Genomic DNA, 14,461 nt, shown 5'->3' on the forward strand with positions numbered 1-14,461 from the left:
GTATTTCCTACTGGAAAGGTATGAAAGATAAACAAAGTACTACTTATAATCATTTATTTAACAATGACAAATCTGACAATCCTCCCAAACCCACTGTTCATTCATTTAACAAAATCTGAGCACACATCTTAGAGGTAGAAAAGACCCATGCCCCCTCAAAGAAACACACTGGCAGTTATAGTAGAATGGGATTAAGTACTATAATAAGCTTTCAGATACAGAAACAATTAAAGTAAGACAAGGAAAAAGAGTATGAATGAAAGCTTCATCGAAGAGATGACATTTAAGCTGGGTTGCAAAGAATAGGGTTCTTTGAAATAAGAACAGAAATAGAACATTAGAAGGAACTCTATACATCATGTAACCAAGTGGCTCCCAATTGGGGATGATTTTGCCCAAAAAGGCATATTTGGAAATGTTTGGAGACAATTTTAGTTGTCATACTGGAGAGGGATGCTACTGGCATTTGGTAGGCAGAGGCCAAAGACACTGCTCAACATCCTGCAGGCACAGAACAGGCCCTGGCAAGAAAGAATTATCTGGTCCCAAATATCAATAGTGCCAAGGTTGAGAAATTCTAAGTCCAACTCAGTACAATCCCCTTGTTTTACACAAGGAGGTAACTGAAGGCCACAGGGATTTTAAAATTTGCTAAAAAAGTTTATAAAACAGGCCTCATAAATCTTGTCCAGTGTTCAATTCACAACACACACACACCCACATGTTATTATACTAGGAAACAGTATATATATAACAATAATAATAAATAACACATATATATAATATACATATTATATATTTAGTAAAAATGACAAAATACAGGATTTTATATTTATTGGAAATCAAGGTGTTTCAAGGTCATTTTTCCCCCCAACAAAAGGCCAGAAGAGCTCCTCAGGCAGGCTGGCTTCTCAGGGGTTGGGGCATATATAATATGTATATTATATATCTAATATATATAACAGTTTTATTTATTTCTTTAAAGGTGTTAATTATTTATTTGACAGAGAAAGACAGTGAGAAAGGGAACACAAGCTGGGGGAGTAGAAGAGGGAGAAGCAGGCTTCTCACCCAGCAGGGAGCCCGATATAGGACTCGATCCCAGAACTCTGGGATCATGACCTGCACCGAAGGCAGACGCTTAGTGACTGAGCCATCCAGCTATCCTAGGAAACAGATGTTTTTAAAAGAGTGGGAACATGGGGCACCTGGGTGGCTCAGTGGGTTAAAGCCTTTGCCTTCCGCTCAGGTCATGATCCCAGGATCCTGGGATCGAGTCCCGAATCAGGCTCTCTGCTCAGTAGGGAGCCTGCTTTCTCCTCTCTCTCTGCCTGCCTCTCTGCCTACTTGTGATCTCTGTCTGTCAAATAAATAAATAAATAAATAAAAACGTTTTCTTAAGAAAAGGTTGGGAACGTTTGTGTAAGGTGGAAAAATAAACTATCTCGATAGAAATCAAAGGTGATATTATTATACTGTCTTGAAACAGATCTACCAATGGCTCAAAGTAAAAAGGATACTACAATACTATTTAAAAAATTATACCCATATTTGTTTTAATACTAAATTTATCATCTATACAACTTGGTTACTGAACATGGACCTCTAAGAAAAATTACAATAAAAACCAGAGAATTGGAAGGTCAGCATATACACATTCCACTCTCAGTTACTCCTGAGGGCAGGGCTTCAAAAATTTCCCAGCTCCAGCCACAATCACTGGGTGTCTGGAACCTGGGCGGGATTTGCCCCTTTAATTCAAAATCAAATTCTAAGTTACCCTTTCCGTCGGGGCTGGTGAGGTTTCTAATAAAAAAAAAAGATGAAATGTACACACGCCTCCCTCAAGGTCCTGAATTAGGGCCTGGACACCTGAAGTTACCTAGACATCTTTTATTTTCTCATCTTTGCTCTTCAATCAACAAAAAGGATGGGGGTGAGGGGATAAGATAAACAACGATGCTAAGAGCAATACAAATTAGATTTCAAAAAAGGTTTTTGCTCTAATAACTACAGAAATAAAGACACATATATATATATAGATAGATATAGATATAAACTCCTTACCTCCAATTTTTCAAAATGATGAATCTTCAACTAAGATAACTTGTCCAGTTTGACACACAACAGTTCACGGTGAAAAACTTGACAAAAGGCTGCAGACACTATCCTAAAAAAAATTAAAGACCAAACAGGTAAGATTTCAACTATGAAAGGTTTAAAGAAAAGAGCATAAGCAAGTTATACAGCAAATAAATACAAGGTCATGAAACAGAAAGCATTTGTTTGTACACCTTTACTACCTGAAATTTCAGTAAATAAGGTTGATGTTCCATCAGCACTAACAGGAAGTTCACCTGAGTAAATCAGTCACCTTGGTCCCCTTCCCACTAAGTCGCTTTTAGTACCTAAGGGAGATCTATCAACAGCAGAGGGTTAGGATTAGGGCAAAGATTTTCTGAGGTTTTGTCTTCCCAGAAAGCTAGCAAGAAGAACTTTAATTGCAGCCCTGGCAAACCATCAGGGGTCCTGGTAGCTTCCCATTTATACTAGCCATTAAAATTTAATGGGTTTCAGGTTCCTTAAGAGCCATAGGTCTTAAAATTTAAATGACTCCATACCATGTCTAAGTTATTCTCTGGTAAAGGAATTTTTCAGATTTCCACACCCCAAATGAGCACCACACCCTTACAGCAAAGCCCAACAGCAAAGAGGGTATATGGTTCTTTGTCACCTGATATACCTTCTCAATAGAATTACAACTGCTCAGGGTGCAGGGGTGGCTCAGTGGGTTGGGCCTCTGCCTTCAGCTCAGGTCATGATCTCAGGGTCCTGGGATCGAGCCCCACATCTGGTTCTCTGCTTGGCAGGGAGCCTGCTTCTCCCTCTCTCTCTCTCTCTCTCTCTGCCTGCCTCTCTGCCTACTTGCTATCTCTGTCAAATAAATAAATAAAATCTTAAAAAAAAAAAAAAAAGAGGTACCCCTGGGTGGCTCAGTGGATTAAGTCTCTGCCTTCAGCTCAGGTCATGATCTCAGAGTCCTGGGATCGAGCCCCACATCGGGCTCTCTGTTCAGTGGGGAGCCTGCTTCCCCCTCTATCTCTGCCTGCCTCTCTGCCTACTTGTGATCTTTGTCAGGTAAATAAATAAAATCTTTTTAAAAATTACAAAATAAAATTAAAAAAGAAAAAAAAAGAACTACAACTGCTCACTAAAGACTGGGGAGTCTTTAACCATAACCCATAACCCAACTCACAAAGTCAATCACCTAACACTCAAAAATACGAAAAAAGAAAAATACCTGATCATAAATGCCAGTGAATATATATAAATATACATAAAGAAGAAAGCAGAAATAAGTACATACCTATCAATAATTACTTTAAATGCAAATGGACTAAAGCGCCAATAGAAAGATACAAGGTAAGGGGCACCTGGATGGCTCAGTCTGCACAGCATGCAACTCCTGATCTCAGGGTCATGAGTTCAAACCTCATGCTGGGTGTGGGGCCTACTTATTTAAAAAACAAAAAAACAGATACCAGGTCAATGAATTAAAAAAACAGGATTCATCTATATGCAGTCTACAAGACACTCACTTCAGAACTAAAGACACATGTGGACTGAAAGTGAAGGGATGGAAAAGCATTTATCATACAAATCAAGTGAGAAAACAAACAAACAAAAAAAGCCAGAGTATATCGGGAAATTGGGTGGCTCAGTCAGTTAAGGCTCTGACCTTCTCATTTCAGCTCAGCTCAGGTCTTAATCTCAGGCCATGGTTTCAGGCCCCGTGTTGTGCTCCACACTGGGTGTGGAGCCTATTTAAAAAAACAAAACAAAACAAAACAAACAAACAAAAACTTACTATGTACAAGAGCCAGGGTAGCAATACCTATATCAGACAAAATAGACTTTAAAATGAAAATTGTAGCAAGAGACAAAAGCCATACATAATAATAAAGGAAACAATGCAGTAAGAGGATATAAAAGTTGTACATATCTATGCACCCAGCATAGAAGAACCAAAATTCGTAAACCAATTATTAACAGACAGAAAGGGGGGAAAAAGACAGTAATAATAGTAGTGAACTTTAACACCCCACTTACATCCACAGATAGATCATTCAGACAGAAAATGAAAAGGAAAGAATGGCTTTAAGCAGCACATTAGACCAGACAGACCTAACAGATATGCACAGAACATTCCATCCCAAAACAGAATACACATTCTCTTCAAGTGCACATGGAACATTCTCCAGAATAGATCATGTAAGGCCACAAAACAAGTCTCAATGAAAACTGAAAACACATCAACCATCTTTTCCAACCAAAACAGTATGAAACTACAAATCAATTACAAGAAAAAATTCCGGAAAAACACAAATACACGCAGGCTAAAACAACATGATACTAAAAAAATGGGTCAACCAAGAAATCAAATGGGAAATCAAAAAATACATAGAGACATATGAAAATGAAAATATGTTGGTCCAAAATCTTTGGGATGCAGCAAAAACAGTTCTACAAGGGAAATTTATAGCAATACAGGCCTTCCTCAAGAAATGAGAAAAATGTCAGATAAACAATCTAACCTTATTCCTAAGGAAGCTAGAAAAAACAAGGCCCAAAACTAGTAGAAAGAAGGAAATAGTAAAGACTACAGGAAAAATAAATGACATAGAGACTACAATAAAAAAATGATCAATAAAATGAGGAGCTTGTTCTTAAAAGATAAAATTGATAACCATTAGCCAGATTCATCAATAAAAAAAGAGAGCTCAAATAAATCAGAAATGAAAGAGAAGTAACAAACTGACATCACAAAAACACAAAGGACTGTAACAGACTACTACCAAGGGGCGCCTGGGTGGCTCAGTGAGCTAAAACCTCTGCCTTCAGCCCAGATCATGATCCCAGGTTCCTGGGATGGAGCCCCACATCAGGATCTCGGCTGAGCGGGAACCCTACATCTGCCTCTGCCTCTCTCTCTGCCTGCCTCTCTGCCTACTTGTGATCTCTATCAAATAAATAAATAAAATCTTTAAAAAAGAGAGAAAGACTGGGGCACCTGGGTGGCTCAGTGGGTTAAGCCGCTGCCTTCAGCTCAGGTCATGATCTCAGGGTCCTGGGATCGAGCCCTGCATCGGGCTCTCTGCTCAGCGGGGAGCCTGCCTCCTCCTTTCTCTCTCTCTGCCTGCCTCTCTGCCTACTTGTGATCTCTGTCTGTCAAATAAATAATAAAATCTTAAAAAAAAAAAAAGAGAGAGAGAAAGACTACTACCAAAAATTATGCAGCATGAAAATGGACACCTAGAAGAGATGGCTAAATTCCTAGAAACATACAATTTTCTAAAACTGAATCAGGAAGAAATAGAATATTTGAACAGAATGATTACTATAATAGATAAAACCAAATCAGTAATCAAGAAACTTACAAAAAGCGAAAGTCTAGATCCACATAGCTTCACAGGTGAATTCTACCAATTATTTAAAGAGTTAATACCGGGGTGCCTGGGTGGCTCAGTGGGTTAAAGCCTCTGCCTTTGGCTCAGGTCATGTTACCAGGGTCCTGGGATGGAGCCCCACATCGGGCTCTCTGCTCAGCAGGGAGCCTGCTTCCTCCTCTCTCTGACTGCCTCTCTGCCTACTTGTAATCTCTCTCTGCCAAATAAATAAATAAAATCTTAAAAAAATAATAAAATTCTTTGCCAGAAAAATATTTTTAAAAAAATAAATAAAAAGTTAATACCTATCCTGAACAAAGTATTCCAAAAAAAAGGAAAAAAAAATTCCCTAATCATTCTATGAGACCAGCAGAACCCTGATACCAAAACCAGATGAAGATATTAGCATAAAAGAAAATTACAGAGAAATATCCCTGATGAAAAGAAATGAAAAATCCTCAACAAAATGTGAGCACACCAATTCATTATTACATTAAAAGAATCATTCACTGTGATCAAGTAGGATTTATTCCAGGGATGCAAAGGTGGTAAAATACTCAAAAATCAATGAGACATCAAATAATCAAGAGAAAGGATAAAAAACCTTATGATTATCTCAACAGTTGCAGAAAAAGCACTTGACAGAGTACCACAACCACTCACGATAAAAACTCCCAACAAAGTAGGATGAGAGTGAACATACCATAACACAATAAAACACACATATAAAAACCCACAGCTAACAGCATACTCAATGATGAAAAAGTGAGAACTTTTCCTCTAAGATCAGGAAGACAAGGATGTCCACGCTCACCACTTTTGCTCAACATAGATCTGTCAGACAAGAAAAAGAAAAAAAAAGGGGGCACAAAGTTGTAGAGAATAAGTAAACCTATTTGCAGTTGACGTGATACTACATAGAAAAAACCCTAAAGCTTCCACCAAAAAATTATTAGAACTGATCAATGAACTCAGTAAGTTGCAGGATATAAAATTAATATACAGAAATATGTTGCATTTCTACACATTAATAATGAAGTAGTAGAAACAGAAATTAAAACAATTCCATTTAATTTCACCAAAGAGAATAAAATTCCTATAAATAAACTTAACTAAGAATGTGAAAGACCTGTATTCTGAAAACTATAAAACGCCAATGAAAGAAACTGAAGAGACACAAATGGAAGGATACTTCGTGCTCAGGGATTAGAATAATTAATATTTTTAAATATCCATAATACCCAAAGAAATCTATACATTCACTGTAATCCCTATTGAAATACCAAGAGCATTTTTCACAGAACTAGAACAAATAATACTAAACACCGTGACAAGCCAAAGCAATCTTGAGAAAGAACAAACCTGGAGGTACTACAATCCCAGATCTCAGGACATACTATAAAGCTGTAATAATTAACACTATGCTACTGGCACAAAAACAGATACATAGATCAAAGAAACAAAATAGAAGGCATAGAAATAAAGCCACACTTAGTCAATTAATCTATGACAAAGGAGGTAAGAGTATACAATGGGGAAAGGAGTCTCTTTAATAAATGATGCTGGGAAAACCGAACAAGCTACAGGCTAAACAACGAAAATGGACCACTTTCTTACACCATACACAAAAATAAACTCAAAATGGATTGAAGACATAAATCTAAAACCTGAAAATACAAAACTCCTTGAAGAAAACATAGCTAGCAATTTCAGAGACATCAGGCTTAGCAACATTTTTCTAGATATGTCCCCCAGGCAAGGGAAACAAAAGCAAAATTAAACTATTGGAACTACACCAAAATAACAGGCTTTTACACAACAAAGAAAAGCATCAACAAAATGAAAAAGCAACCTACAGAATGAAAAAAGATACTTGCAAATACATTAACTGATAAGGGGCTAATATCCAAAATATAAAAAGAACATCTAACAACTCAAGGCCAAAAAAACCCCTCAAGTAATCTGATTAAAAAATGAGAAGACCTCAATGGACATTTTTCCAAAAAAGATATACAAATGGACGTCACATAAAAAGATGTTCAGGGGCACCTGGGTGGCTCAGTTGGTTAAGCCTCTGCCTTTGGCCCGGGTCATGGTCTCAGGGTCCTAGGATTAAGCCCTGCATTGGACTCCCTGCTCGGCAGGGAGCCTGCTTCCCCCTCTCTCTGCCTGCTGCTGCTCTGCCTACTTGTGATCTCTCTCTCTGTCAAATAAATAGATAAAATCTTAAAAAAAAAAAAAAAAAAGATGTTCAGTCATTACGGAAATGCCAATCACAATGAGATACCACCTTAAACCTGTCAGAATGGCTATTTCAAAAAGCCAAGAAATACCAAGTGTTGGAAAGGATGTAGAGAAAAGGGAATCTTCACTCATTGTTGGTGGAAATATAAATGAGTATAGCCACTGTGGAAAACAGTATGGAGGTTCCCCAAAAAATTAAAAATAGAAATATTATATAATACAGTGATTCCACTACTGGGTCCTTACCCAAAGAAAATGAAAACATTAATTTGATATCTGCACCCTTGTGTTTATTGCAGCATTATTTACAATAGCCAAGATATGGAAACAACCCAAGTGCCCATCCATAGATGAACGAACCACTGAAGATGTAGTGTGTATGTATGTGTGTGTGAGTAATGGAGTATTACTCAACCATAAAAAATTGTATCTTGGCATTTGAGACAACATAGATGGGGACCTAGAAGGTACTGTGCTAAGTGAAGTAAGTCAGAGAAAGACAAATACCATATGATTTCACTTACATGTAGAATCTAAAAAGCAAAACACAGTAAAACAGACTCTTAAATGCAGAGAACAAGCTGATGGTTGCCATACGGGAGGTGGGTGGGGGAATGGATGAAACAAAAGGGAGTAAAATGTACAAACTTCTAGTTATAAAATAAGTTAAGTCACTTAAATGAAAAGTAACATAAGGAATATAGCCAGTTACATTGTAATAATGTTGTTTGGTGACAAGATGGTGACTACACTTATGGTGAGCACTGAGTAATACAAAGAATTGTTGAATCAGTGTATTGTACACCTGAAGCTAATATAACATTGTACACTACTTATACAGCAATTTGAAAAAGAAGAAAGCAGTCTTGAGTTCCCCAAGAGGCGTTAACAGCTCAAAAACGGATTAGATATTTCAGGTTAACCAAATAGCCCTATTAAAATGAGGAAAAATCTTCTACAGAGAAAGAATACAGCTAATAATGGCAGAAGTGACCAAATTAGAAAAATCACTACTTTGTTTTATTTATTTATTTACTTAGTAAACTCTACCCCCAATGTGGGGCTTGAACACATAACCCCAAGATCAAGCCTCACATGCTCTACCAATTCAGCCAGCCAGGCACCCCTCAATTTCCTAATTTTTAATTAAATAACTAATCCATGCACTGGTAATCAATGGATGATAAAAGAATGAGGTAAAAAGTGGGGTTCCATGAGGGGATCAGGATGTTATCACCTGAACCTGCAACAAATCAAACAAACTACATAGAAAAGTTTTTTAGAGAACTGGGGAAACTCGAACATGGACTAAATATCATATAAGCTATTAAGAAATCATTATCAAGGGTGCCTGGGTGGCTCAGCAGGTTAAAGCCTCTGCCTTCTGCCCAGGTCATGATCCCAGGGTCCTGGGATCGAGCCCCACATCACGCTCTCTGCTCAGCAGGGAGCCTGCTTCCCCCTCTCTCTCTGCCTGCCTCTCTGCCTACTTGTGATTTCTGTCAAGTAAATAAATAAAATCTTTTTTTAAAAAAGAAATCATTATCAGGTGTGTTGTATATGATCATAAATTGCAGTAATGCAAGATAATGTGCTGCTTTGGAGACATATTATTTAGGAATAAAATAATGTCTTAGATACGCTATAAATCCTCAGCAAAATAGTGGAGTAGGGGATGAGGAAACAAGTATGGTGAAATGTTGATGACCACAGCACAGAGGTTCACTAAACTTAGTGTACATTTCAAAATGTTGGGGCGTCTGGGTGGCTCAGTGGGTTAAAGCCTCTGCTTTCGGCTCAGGTCATGGTCCCAGGGTCCTGGGATCCAGCCCCGCATCGGGCTCTCTGCTCAGCAGGGAGCCTGCTTCCTCCTCTCTCTCTGCCTGCCTCTCTGCCTGCTTGTGATCTCTATCAAATAAATAAATCAAATCTTCAAAATGTTTACAAAAAGGGTTAAAATAAAAGCAATCAAATAGAGTCACTGCAGAGTCTAAGGAGAAAACAACAATGAATTCAAATTAACATTTAAAAGAACACTTTCATTACTTTTTACAGAGACCGCAAAAAAAGCTGCAGATATAAGACTACTGCAAGAGTTCTTAAGGCAGTCCACAGTCCAAAGATAAAATCCTTAAAAAGCCAACACTATTTATTTTAACTATCAATTTAATACTAATGTTAGTAACTGTATTATTAATTATAATGATCACATTATCATTTATAACTGATTATACTGCACATATTAATTTAAGTATTTATTGAAAAGTTATTATATGCAGGCTCTGCAGTAAGTGGTAAAGGAAGACTGGGAAGCCCATTCCCGGTTTAAAGCTTCCACCTGAGCTGGTGAAAAAGAACATAATCCATACACTAATAACAGAGTTCAGAGAAAGGAGAGATGGGTTCAGGTAAAGCAAACGAAAGAAAAATAACCAAACGAAAGAAACGAAATAACCAGTTAACCAAAGAAAAATAACCAAAGCAGACAACAAAATAGATACAAGATTTTAAAAAAGGAAGGGGGAAAATGCAAAAGTTCTGATGAGGATATCCAAAAAGATGATGGCACCAGTCACAGTTCTATCAAAATTTTATTTTTGTTTTTAAAGATCGGAGAGTGAGCGAGAACTCATGTGGCAGAACAGGGACAGAGGGGCAGAGGGTGAGGGAGAAGAGGAGACCCCCCCAGAGAGTGCAGAGCCTCACAGGGGGACTCAATCTCAGGGCCCTGAGACGATGACCCGAACCGAAATCGACAGTAAGATGCCTAACCAATTGAACCACCCAGATCTATCAATATGTCAATGCATGACAGATTTGTCAGTAGGACAGGAGGCAAAAGTAATAAATGAACTTTCAAGAAAAGAACCCTTAGACAGGGATCTAAAAAAAATAGTTCTTGAAAGAAAATGGAGTAATACTGAATGAGGTCACATCCTCATACCCTTAAACATGTAGTAAATGAACACTATGTAACTGAATATACTCCAAGTAAACAAGAACATTTGACATTCACAGACCCAATAAAAGATAACTGTTCAAGGTTACCCAATCAAGAGCATTGAAGTGAGATGTAAGCACCATGCAGAAGCACCATACTTCTGGTGAAGCAGTGACTCTATTGCTGCAAAAAAAGGTCCAAGGGAGAAAAGCTTTTTGTTCTCCCTAAGATTCAAATGATCAGAGCAAACAAGATTTTTACTAGGATTTTAATCGAGTGATTAGAGAAGCAAGAAAAAAAGCCTTACAGAAGATATCCAGTAAGGGAGTTAGAGTTTGATTTTAACCATAAGAAGAATAAGGATGGCAAATGTGTCAGAAAAAAAGAAAGGTATCTCTCAGAAGTGGAAAAACAGAAGCATGTCTAAAGAGAGGGAAAGGACTGACTATACACGTGGGGATAAGAAAAGACAGTAACAAAAGCAAGCTTTCCAACAGGGCAGAAGAGTTGGCAAATTCCAGAGCTAGTGGAAGGGGGTGGGGCAGGGGTGGGGGAGTCACTGAAGCTCAGATATGAAGGCATAATCTCCCAATTGTCTCAATCCTTAGGACATGAATTATGAAGTCATTCTGCCGTTTAGTTTACAGAAAGAAAAAAGCATTAACATGACAAAACTAGGCAATCAGTGAGTATCTATAGGCAAGTTTTAACGGGTCACAAGAGATGAAAAAAAAAAAAAATGGCCCTAATGGTCACAAAGGACATATGCCCTTAACCAGGTATAAGGCAACAGACAAGTCACTTAATTTCTCTTAGGCCCTATTATCTAACCCTTTGTGTAATACACGTAACTATCACCACTTTACCAGGCTATTATGGAAACTACACAAAGAAGGAAAATGTTCCTCACTTGCAAATAACTATATTAATTTATGAGGCTGTTTGAGAGCTCTCACAGGACAGCAAAAAGGCATCTCTGCAGAATGGCATCTTTCTATTTTCAAAAGGACAGATATATATAATACCTACAAAGAGATAAACTAAGAAAGATGTAATGATGGTAAAAGTGTAGCTAGGAAAGCATTATTTTCCACAACATAAAAAAAATTAGTTGATACTGCATATCCCATTTTCAAGAGCAATTAAGAGGGATTTATGTTCTGAGACTCATTCCAGACACTATTTTTAGCTGAAACTTAAATACAACAAATGTGTCCATTGTCAAGGTCTAGAAACTGCCCAACATTGAAGAGACTTAAAACACTGAGTATTCTGGTAAAAGTTTCTTTATAATTTATACACACACACACAGAACATAACCTTTTAATACAAATGTATATAATTATCCAAGTGAGTACAAATACATAAAACAAAACTTAAAAGAGAACTAGGGGCTGAGTCTGAACTCTTAGAGAAACATAACAAAAGCATATTCTGCCATAAAGAGCCAACAGAAGGACCTCCTCTTTTGGTTATGGCACATTGCTTGATTTAAACCAATCTTCCTGCTGAAGACATATAAACAGAACTACACAAAATAAAAGAAATGACTCTTACAGGGGCACCTGGGTGGCTCAATCAGTTAGGCATCAGCGTTTGGCCCAGGTCATGATCCCAGGGTCCTGGGAATGAGCCCCATGTCTGGCTCCCTCCTTAGCAGAGAGTCTGCTTCTCCTTCTCCCTCTGCCTCTCCAATGCCTCTCATGTGTTATCTTTCTCTCACACACAAATAAATACATAAAATCTTTAAAAAAAGGAATGACTTTTGTAAAAGATTGAAGAACCAACAGGATAGTGCTTTTGGATTGATTAAAGGATCAGAAGATTCTGAGAAGTTACCCAACAACTCAGAGGAAACTTAGGTTAAACTGCATCTGACAGCCTGACAGGCTGAGAAGGACAAAAGGAAATCCTCTTCTCCCACCTTCAGGTCAGGAAACTGAAGAGCAGTACCATATTAGTAAGGGTGAACAAGAAATCAATCAATCTATACACTGAATGGAATTTGGCCCTGAGTCAACTGGTTGGCCAAGAAAAAGTCTTAAAAGTTGAGATGAGACTAAGTAATCCTGGATTCTCTCAAGCAGATGTCACAAAAATATGGGGCACCTGAGTGGTACAAGTGGTTAAGCATCTAACTCTTGATTTTGGCTCAGGTCATGATCTCAGGGTTGTGAGATCCAGCCTTCTGTGGGGCTCTGCACTGGGTGTAGAGCCTACTTAAGATTTTCTCCCTCTGCTCCTTCTCTCCCCGCCACCCCCCCCCCAAAAAAAAAACACCAAACCAGATGCCACAAAAATAAATCCTTTCTGGAAGACATCCTTGGTCTCAATTTCTAAAATGATCTTTCAAATCCAATGCCCAGCATACAGTTGAGAACTAGACACTTGAGACAAGAAATAAAGATCAAATGCCAAATAGCAAACAACAAAAAGTGACTCAGAGGGACTCCAAATACTGGAATTACCAAATAGAGATTTTTAAATTACAACGTGAACCCAGCAATGAACTAAAATACCGTAAAAATTGACATAGAAGATTTTTTAAAAGAAAAAGTAATCGTGATACTGAAAAATGCAAAAACCAAAATTAAGAATTCAATAAACAGGTTTAAAGCCGGTGGGATAGTAAATCAAAAGACAGATTAGGAAGAAAAAAAGCTTAGAGTACAGTGGAAGGTCTACCATACAATGTAGTTAATTGGAATCCCAGGAGAAAAAACAGTATGGGGCAAAAGCAATATATGAATAGCTGAAATTTTCCAAAAATGATAGATGATATCAGACCACATACTAAAGATTCTCAATGGGAACACCCGGGGCTTCAGTCAGGTAAGCTTCTGGGTTCCACTCAGATCATGATGCTGGGGTTCTGGGATCAAGCCCCATGTCGGGCTCCCTGTTAGGCAGGGAGTCTGCTTCTCCCTCTCCCTCTGTACCGCCACATGCTCCTGCACTTCCTCTCTCTTTCTCTCGCTCTCTCTCTCTCAAATAAATAAATAAGACCTTCTAAAAAATTCTCAATGAATTCCAAGCTCACAATCAACAAAGAAAAACTTAAATGCATGAGGGGGGAGGAGATTACTTTCAAAGAAGCAACACTTCAGATAGCTTAATTTGTAACAACAAACATGGAAGCTAAAACAATTTCTGAGGAGCAGAAAGAAAAACAACTGCCAACAACTGCCAACAACAACTGCAGAGAAAATATCCATCAAGAATGGAAATGAAATATATTTTCAGACAAGTAAAAACAGAATTCACTTCCAGCAAACCCAAAAAATCATAAAGCAAAAGAAAACTGATCCAAACTGGAAGGTCAGAGATACAGAAAAGAATAAACTTTCATGAAAGTTTAAGGAAGCAGTTTAAAACCTAATAAAACACTGTATAAAATATTGTCTTGTGGAATTTAAGATACACGCAGAAACTTTTCTCTGAACTAAGTTATATACATTAAATATGTATACCTTTTATAAAAAAATATATACAGAAAGTGAAGTTACATGACAAAAGCATATATGTCAGGAGGTGGTTAAATGGAACTAAGGAGTTTTAATATTCTTGCTTCAACCAAGAGGAAAGTAAAAGTATCACTTAACACTAAACTTTGATAAGTGAAATATACATGCTGTAAGCCCTGGGTAATCACAAAAAAAATTAAAGTGAATAGGTGATATTTGAACCAATAATGGAAAAAGTGATATAAAAGATAATCAAACTAAAGGAAGAGACAAAGAAAATACCTAACAGGTGAAACAGAAATGTGACACTGGAAGTAATCCCAAAATGCCAGTAATCATATTAAATGTGAATCAATTAAATGTTC

The 14,461-nt window shown here is 37.6% G+C and overlaps 1 protein-coding gene across 6 annotated transcripts in view; it reads right to left on the bottom strand.

Moving 5' to 3' along the window:
* The window catches only part of TAB3 (TGF-beta activated kinase 1 (MAP3K7) binding protein 3), an 89,885-nt gene that overhangs the window by 54,227 nt on the left and 21,197 nt on the right, over positions 1–14,461 (bottom strand). For all 6 annotated transcript variants that reach the window (XM_059156766.1, XM_059156767.1, XM_059156768.1 and 3 more), the window contains exon 2: positions 2,068–2,170. The gene's annotated coding sequence lies outside the window, so the exon portion shown is untranslated. The remainder of the gene's footprint in view (positions 1–2,067; positions 2,171–14,461) is intronic.

This window comes from Mustela lutreola, chromosome X (genome assembly GCF_030435805.1).
Source record: "Mustela lutreola isolate mMusLut2 chromosome X, mMusLut2.pri, whole genome shotgun sequence".
In the NCBI taxonomy this organism is placed as follows: domain Eukaryota; kingdom Metazoa; phylum Chordata; class Mammalia; order Carnivora; family Mustelidae; genus Mustela; species Mustela lutreola.